Source organism: Tachyglossus aculeatus, chromosome 4 (assembly GCF_015852505.1).
Source record: "Tachyglossus aculeatus isolate mTacAcu1 chromosome 4, mTacAcu1.pri, whole genome shotgun sequence".
Classification (NCBI taxonomy): domain Eukaryota; kingdom Metazoa; phylum Chordata; class Mammalia; order Monotremata; family Tachyglossidae; genus Tachyglossus; species Tachyglossus aculeatus.
Window position 1 is genome coordinate 104,829,216 of NC_052069.1, and position 6,541 is coordinate 104,835,756.

At 43.2% G+C, this 6,541-nt stretch overlaps 1 non-coding gene across 1 annotated transcript; it reads left to right on the top strand.

The window, feature by feature from the left end:
* The first annotated feature begins 2,666 nt into the window (after window positions 1–2,666).
* Window positions 2,667–2,769, top strand: LOC119928006. Its single transcript, XR_005450968.1, has one exon. It is a non-coding gene; the product is annotated as a U6 spliceosomal RNA (small nuclear RNA).
* The last annotated feature ends 3,772 nt before the right edge of the window (window positions 2,770–6,541 follow it).

Genomic DNA, 6,541 nt, shown 5'->3' on the forward strand with positions numbered 1-6,541 from the left:
GTCTTGGCCTAGGAACCATTGCAAGCTCTTGATTGCTTTGGCTGGGTATTATATTAGATATAAACATACCAGTGTGGATGCCTCAATTATTTTGAACTGGCTAGCCCAAAGAGGACTTATTTTACATGCCTTTCTTCTTGGGAATTGGGGTTTAACTTGCTGCAGGATATTTCTATTCAAACCAATGAAATAGCGTGTCCTAATGGAAAGACCATGGGCCTGGGAATCAGATGGCCTGGGTTCTAATTCCAGCTCTGCCGATTGCTTGCTGTGTGACCATGGGAAACTCACTTTGCTTTTTTGTGCCTCAGTTTCCTCAACTGTAAAATGGGGATTCAATACCTGTTCTCCCTCCTGTTGGACTGTGAACCCTATGTGGGGCAGGGACTGTGTGCAACCTAATTTACCTGTACCTACCCCAGTGCTTAGAATAGTGTTTTACACACAGTAAGCACTTAAATACGATTTTAAAAACCTGGAGGAGAGCAAGGAAGAATTTTCAGGTGTGGCTCAGACAGAGAGGAGTCTCTCTCTAAGGGTGCTGAAATGTTTCCTAGAAACATTATCTACCAATTCTATTGTGGTCTCCCATACACAGTAGGCACTCAAATACCATTGATTGAGGGATAGATAAGGCAAAAGGAAATTCTTTCACCTGGGTCTTGCTAGGAAGTCTGCCTGACTAAAGGGTTTGGAAACATACCTCATCTTTAGCTCAGGTACAGGGGTCCAGGAAGATCATCACTGGCTATTTCTGAACCCGAGGTATTGGGCATCCCTCACCCCCTGTCCAACTTTCCCATCTTTGCCCTCCTCCCCAACCCGACTCTCCCATTTTTTCTACTCCACAAATCCATTTAGGGGGCAGAGTGGACCCTTGGCCAGGAAAGCTTCCTGAGTATAATTCACAAATGGAAGAGCTCTGCCAGGCATCAGGACTACCCAGTAACACCACCCACAACACACAATGCAAAGGGCACGTACACAACCATAAACTCAATCAACATTAGCATACATTTTCCACACCACCTAAGCACTTACATACTCATTCAAAACACCTAGGTGCTTAAATATTCATAACCAGCCATAGCACATACACATTATTTCCTCCTATCTGTAATTTATGTAACAATCCATCTTCCCCACTAAGTTGTAAGCTTGTTGAGGCTAGGGATCATGTGTACTATTATACTCTCTCAAGTGCTTAAAATATTGCTCTGCAAACAATAAGTACTCAGTAAATACTACTGACTGATCGGTTTTGCACCAGACAAGTTCTAAGCTGGACCCCTAGACTGTAAGCTCCTTGAGGGCAGAAAACACATCTTCCTACTTTGTTGCATTGTATTCTCCCAAGTCCTCAGCATAGTGCTCTGCACATAAGTGCTCAAAAAAATGCCACTGATGATGATCTTCCACCCAAAAGACTTGTCTTGTTTGCTGCCAGGCACAGCATCTTTTGAATTTGAGTACTTTAGAAACCACTGACTACATGGTTGGAGGGAAAATATATATATTCATTCTCTAAGGCAGACTCTCCCTAATGCAAATGAAATATCATTGGGAAGACTCACTGAATACAGAGGGGCAGCTCCTCCCTTTGACCCTATAAACTTTGACAAATCACTTGGCCTTCCTAATGCTGTGTCATTTTATGAAACAACATATTTAAAGTCGTTTGGGTCCTTTTACAACATCGGTAGGTGAGAAGCCAATTGTTTTGCAGTAATGAATATTAACTGGGTCCTTAATACTGCAGTCTAGGCCGTGGTGGATGGGCATGTTTTTCAGAAATAATTGGTATCTAGAGGTCACCTAACACATTGTACTTAGAACAGAGTGTTTATGCCAGTTTTTAGAACAAAAACAAAGCAGAAGGAAAAATGGGGTTCTTAGAGCCTCGCCTCTCTGCTGTTGTTTCCTCCACTGAGCAGGTCATCAAGCATTCATTGGTTGACTGTGACTGCCATGGCTGGGAGCAAAGAGGACTTTCTGAGCTTGGGCTCCTGGGAAAAATGAAGAAAGGTACCCCAGTGGAAGCCAAAGAAGTTCAGTTTAGAGGGCTATTAAGCCTGAGTTCTCCACTGTTTTAGACTGGTGTGGTTGAATATATTTTTTTCTTTTTTTAATGGTATTTGTTAAGCGCTTACTATGTTCCAGGCACTGTACTAAGCACTGGGGTAGATACAGCTTAAGCAGGTTGGGCACAGTCTATGTCCCACATGGGGCTAACAGTCTTAATCCCCATTTTACAGATGAGGTAACAGGCACAGAGAAGTTAAGTGCCTTGCCCAAGGTCACCCAGCAGACAAGTGGTGGATCGGAGATTAGAACTCAAGTCCTTCTGACCCCCAGGCCCGTGGTCTATCCACTAGGTTATGCTGCTTCCCATCTTCTACGTATTTCAGTGCTTAGCACAATGGTTAACACCTAGTAAGTGCTTAACAAATACCACCATTACTATTGGACTGGAACTAGAACAAAAATTTGAGAAGGCCTCCAGTTCTGATGCCAGCATCAACTAAACCTAGTCAGCTTTCATAGAGAGACATTAGTTAATCACATTCCCTTCCCCCACAGGAAAGCAAGAGAGATTATTGGAGCCAACAGTCTTCTTCCATCCATCCCCAGTCTATATGATTACTAAGATTTCTCTCTTGGGAAACAAACTTCAGCAGCACATATACTGAAGTTGGAACGATACAGAGAAGATTAGCATGGCCTCTGCGCAAGGATGACACGGACATTCGTGAAGCGTTCCATATTTTTATCTCCTTCCCTTCCCCACAGCACCTGTATATATGTATATATGTTTGTACATATTTATTACTCTATTTATTTAACTTGTACATATCTATTCTATTTATTTTATTTTGTTAGTATGTTTGGTTTTGGTCTCTGTCTCCCCCTTTTAGACTGTGAGCCCACTGTTGGGTAGGGACTGTTTCTATATGTTGCCAACTTGTACTTCCCACGTGCTTAGTACAGTGCTCTGCACACAGTAAGTGCTCAATAAATACGATTGATTGATTGATTGATTGATTGAATCCATCAAAAGCCATCAAAACTTTTCACGTTTCTTCCTTGGACTGACAGGGTTATCTTCCACCATACTGTAAAAAAAAAAATGCTGCACTTTACTGTGAGGGAACCATTTTCTCAACAATTCTGAGATATTTCTGGGAGAAAGCAGCAGTGTACAATTTTGAGCCATTACTGGAATGGATAGAATCACTGAATGTCTGCTTTTAATTGTTTCCCAAGAGTTAGAAAGCCCCCTTTTTTGGGTGCTGCTGCACATGTAAACTACCACAGAGTGGCTCACTGAAGAGAAGTCCTGTCCTAATCTTCAGCGATTAGCACATCCCAAAAAAGACCCTCGTGCTCTAGGCCATAAGCTTTTTATGGACAGGGAATGTGTCTGCTAATTTTGTTGCATTGCACTCTCCCAAGTCCTTAGTACAGTGCTTTGCACACATTAAGCACTCAAAAAACCCCCACTGAATGATTGATTGATTGAAATGCCCGAGGCAGATCCCTCTCCAAACGGCCTCCCTGAACAGTCCTCCAGGGCTGACTTTGTCCCAAGGAGCCTGGCTCAGCTGCTGCTCTAGAATACTTTAAAAGAGACACCATACTCTTTTACACTTTTTTGTAATGGCATTTATTAAGTGCTTAATATGTGCAAAGCACTGTTCTAAGTGCTGGGGGTGTTACAAGGTGATCTGGTTGTCCCACGAGTGGCTCACAGTCTTAATCCCCACTTTACAGATGAGGTAACAGACACGGAGAAGTTAAGTGACTTGCCCAAAGTCACACAGCTGACAATTGCCAGAGCTGGAATTTGAACCCATGACCTCTGACTCCAAAGCCTGTGGTACTTCCACTGAGCCACACTGCTTCGCTTTGTGGTTTCATTATTTTACTTGTACATATTTACTATTCTATTTATCTTATTTTGTTAATATGTTTTGTTTTGTTGTCTGTCTCCCCTTTCTAGACTGTGAGCCCGCCGTTTGGTAGGGACCATCTCTATATGTTGCCAACTTGTACTTCCCAATGCTCAGTACAGTGCTCTGCACACAGTAAGCGCTCAATAAATACGATTGAATGAATGAATTAATTAATTAAGATTTTCATGCCTATGCATTCAAACTCCCCATGCGGGCTGTGAGTTCCGAGGCTGGTTTGAGGACAGGAAATGGAAAGAAGGGTGTTATAAGGGGAAAGCAATATGTAAGTGAATATATCTTTGAGAATGTCTTCAGATCAATAAAGATTTAATAATAATAATAATAATAATAATAATTATATATTTGTTAAGCGCTTACTATGTGCCAGGCACTGTACTAAGTGCTGTACTGCACTAAGTGCTAGACTGTACTAAGCACTGGACAGGAAAGAGCAAGGGCCTGAGAGTCAGAAGACTTGGATTCTAATCCCACTCTGCCATTTGTCTGCTTTGTGATCTTGAGCAAATCACTTAATTTTGGGCAGGGAATTTGTTTATTGTTGTATTGTACTCTTTCAACCATTTAGTACAGCGCTCTGCACATGGTAAGTGCTCAATAAATATGATTGAATGAGTGAATAATTTCTTTGTGCCTCAGTTACCTCATCTGTAAAATGGGGATTAAGACTGTGCACCCCAGGTGGGACAGGGACTGTTTCCAACCTGGTTAACTTGTTTTTACTCCAGTGCTTAGTGCAGTGCCTGGGACACAATAAGCACTTAAGCACCATTGGAAAAGCAAACAAATAACTGGTTAGTGATTAGTTCCAGAGTCCCTAGGGAGGAGATTGCAGCCAAAGGTCACCAGGAGACTGACTTGGCCAGGCGCTGATGAAGAGCTCTGCAGGAACAGAATCTATTTGACTTGCCATTCCGGAAGGGTGATAATGCACTGACTGGGGAGGTTGCGGGCAAAGCTAGAGTTAGGATGACTGTCCCAGTCAATCAATCAATCAATCGTATTTATTGAGCGCTTACTGTGTGCAGAGCACTGTACTAAGCGCTTGGGAAGTACAAGCTGGCAACATATAGAGACAGTCCCTACCCAACAGTGAGCTCACAGTCTAGAAGGGGGAGACAGAGAACAAAACCAAACATACTAACAAAATAAAATAAATAGAATAGATAGGTACAAGTAAAATAAATAGAGTAATAAATATGTACAAACATATATGCATATATACAGGTGCTGTGGGGAAGAGAAGGAGGTAAGATGCGGGGGATGGAGAGGGGGACGAGGGGGGTGAGGAAGGAAGGGGCTCAGTCTGGGAAGGCCTCCTGGAGGAGATGAGTTCTCAGTAGGGCCTTGAAGGGAGGAAGATGCCAGAATCCCAACTAGCTGCCAGAATCCCTGGGCCTCTTCAACTCCTTGAAGTTCTCGGACTGAGAGAGGTTACACCAAGTCATCCTCCCTGGCAGGGGCAGCCCATCTCCTGGCACAAACCTGTCCAGCTGGGCAGGGGAGACCAGAACAGTTTTACAGAGAGGAACCGTGCTTTGGGGAGTTTTAAGGAGCCAATCAAAAGCATGGATTGATATGGGAAGGGGATTTTAGTCCATCAGCTGCCCTAACCCAGGTGTCCTGTCTTCTCCTCTTTCCCACCTCCTACCCAGCCAAAGATCATTTCCACTCACTTATCGGGGCAGCGAGAATATCCTGTTCTAAATCTGACATTATTAACAGCTTTCTGACAGCTCTCCGAGATCTCTAACACGCCGCTGTGCAGTTCATTAATTCAGAACATAAAGACGTTTTTCCAAGCAACCAGGACATCTGTCGTACAGCACGTTTTTTCCGCCCTGCTCTCCATCATCTGCGTGAGCTGATCAAAGCCTTATAAAACATGGGTCTGTCTGTTTATCTTATTAACACTGCGAGATCGTAACGTTCCAGAGACGAAACGAGTGTCACAGATTAATATCACTTCCTCCCAGAGGAAATGCATCTGAGTCTCCAGCTCAGCCTCCACTCTCCTGGGTAGCACATTCCATTAAGGAGGCGGTTATGAATGCTTTATTAATAGGATTGTAAGTGTACCAACTGGTGTTCCGTTCCTTATTAGCTTATCATAAACCATATTATGAAGCGCATTAGTAAGAAACCCAACAAATGGAGCTAAATCTCATCATGAAAGCCATTACAACACGTAGCTGGTTAAAAGCACGCCTCAGCCTGCTTAGTCCACTTTCAAGATTTCCTAAGGAAGAGCCTGCCAATATTCTGTACTTTAATGAAATCTGGCATTTTACCCACTTTTTAAAATGGTATTTGTTAAGCACTTATTATGCTCCAGGCACTGTACTAACCACTGGGGTAGGTACAAGATTGGACCCAGTGCATCTCCCACATTCTTAATCCTCATTTTACAGATGAGGTAACTGAGATAAGAGAAGTGAAGTGACTTACCCAAGGTCACACAGCAGACAAGTGGCAGAACCAGGATTAGAACCTAGGTCCAGCTGACTTCCAGGCCGTGGCTCTAACCATTAGGCAACACTGCTTCAACTGTCACCTCCTTGAGGAGGCTG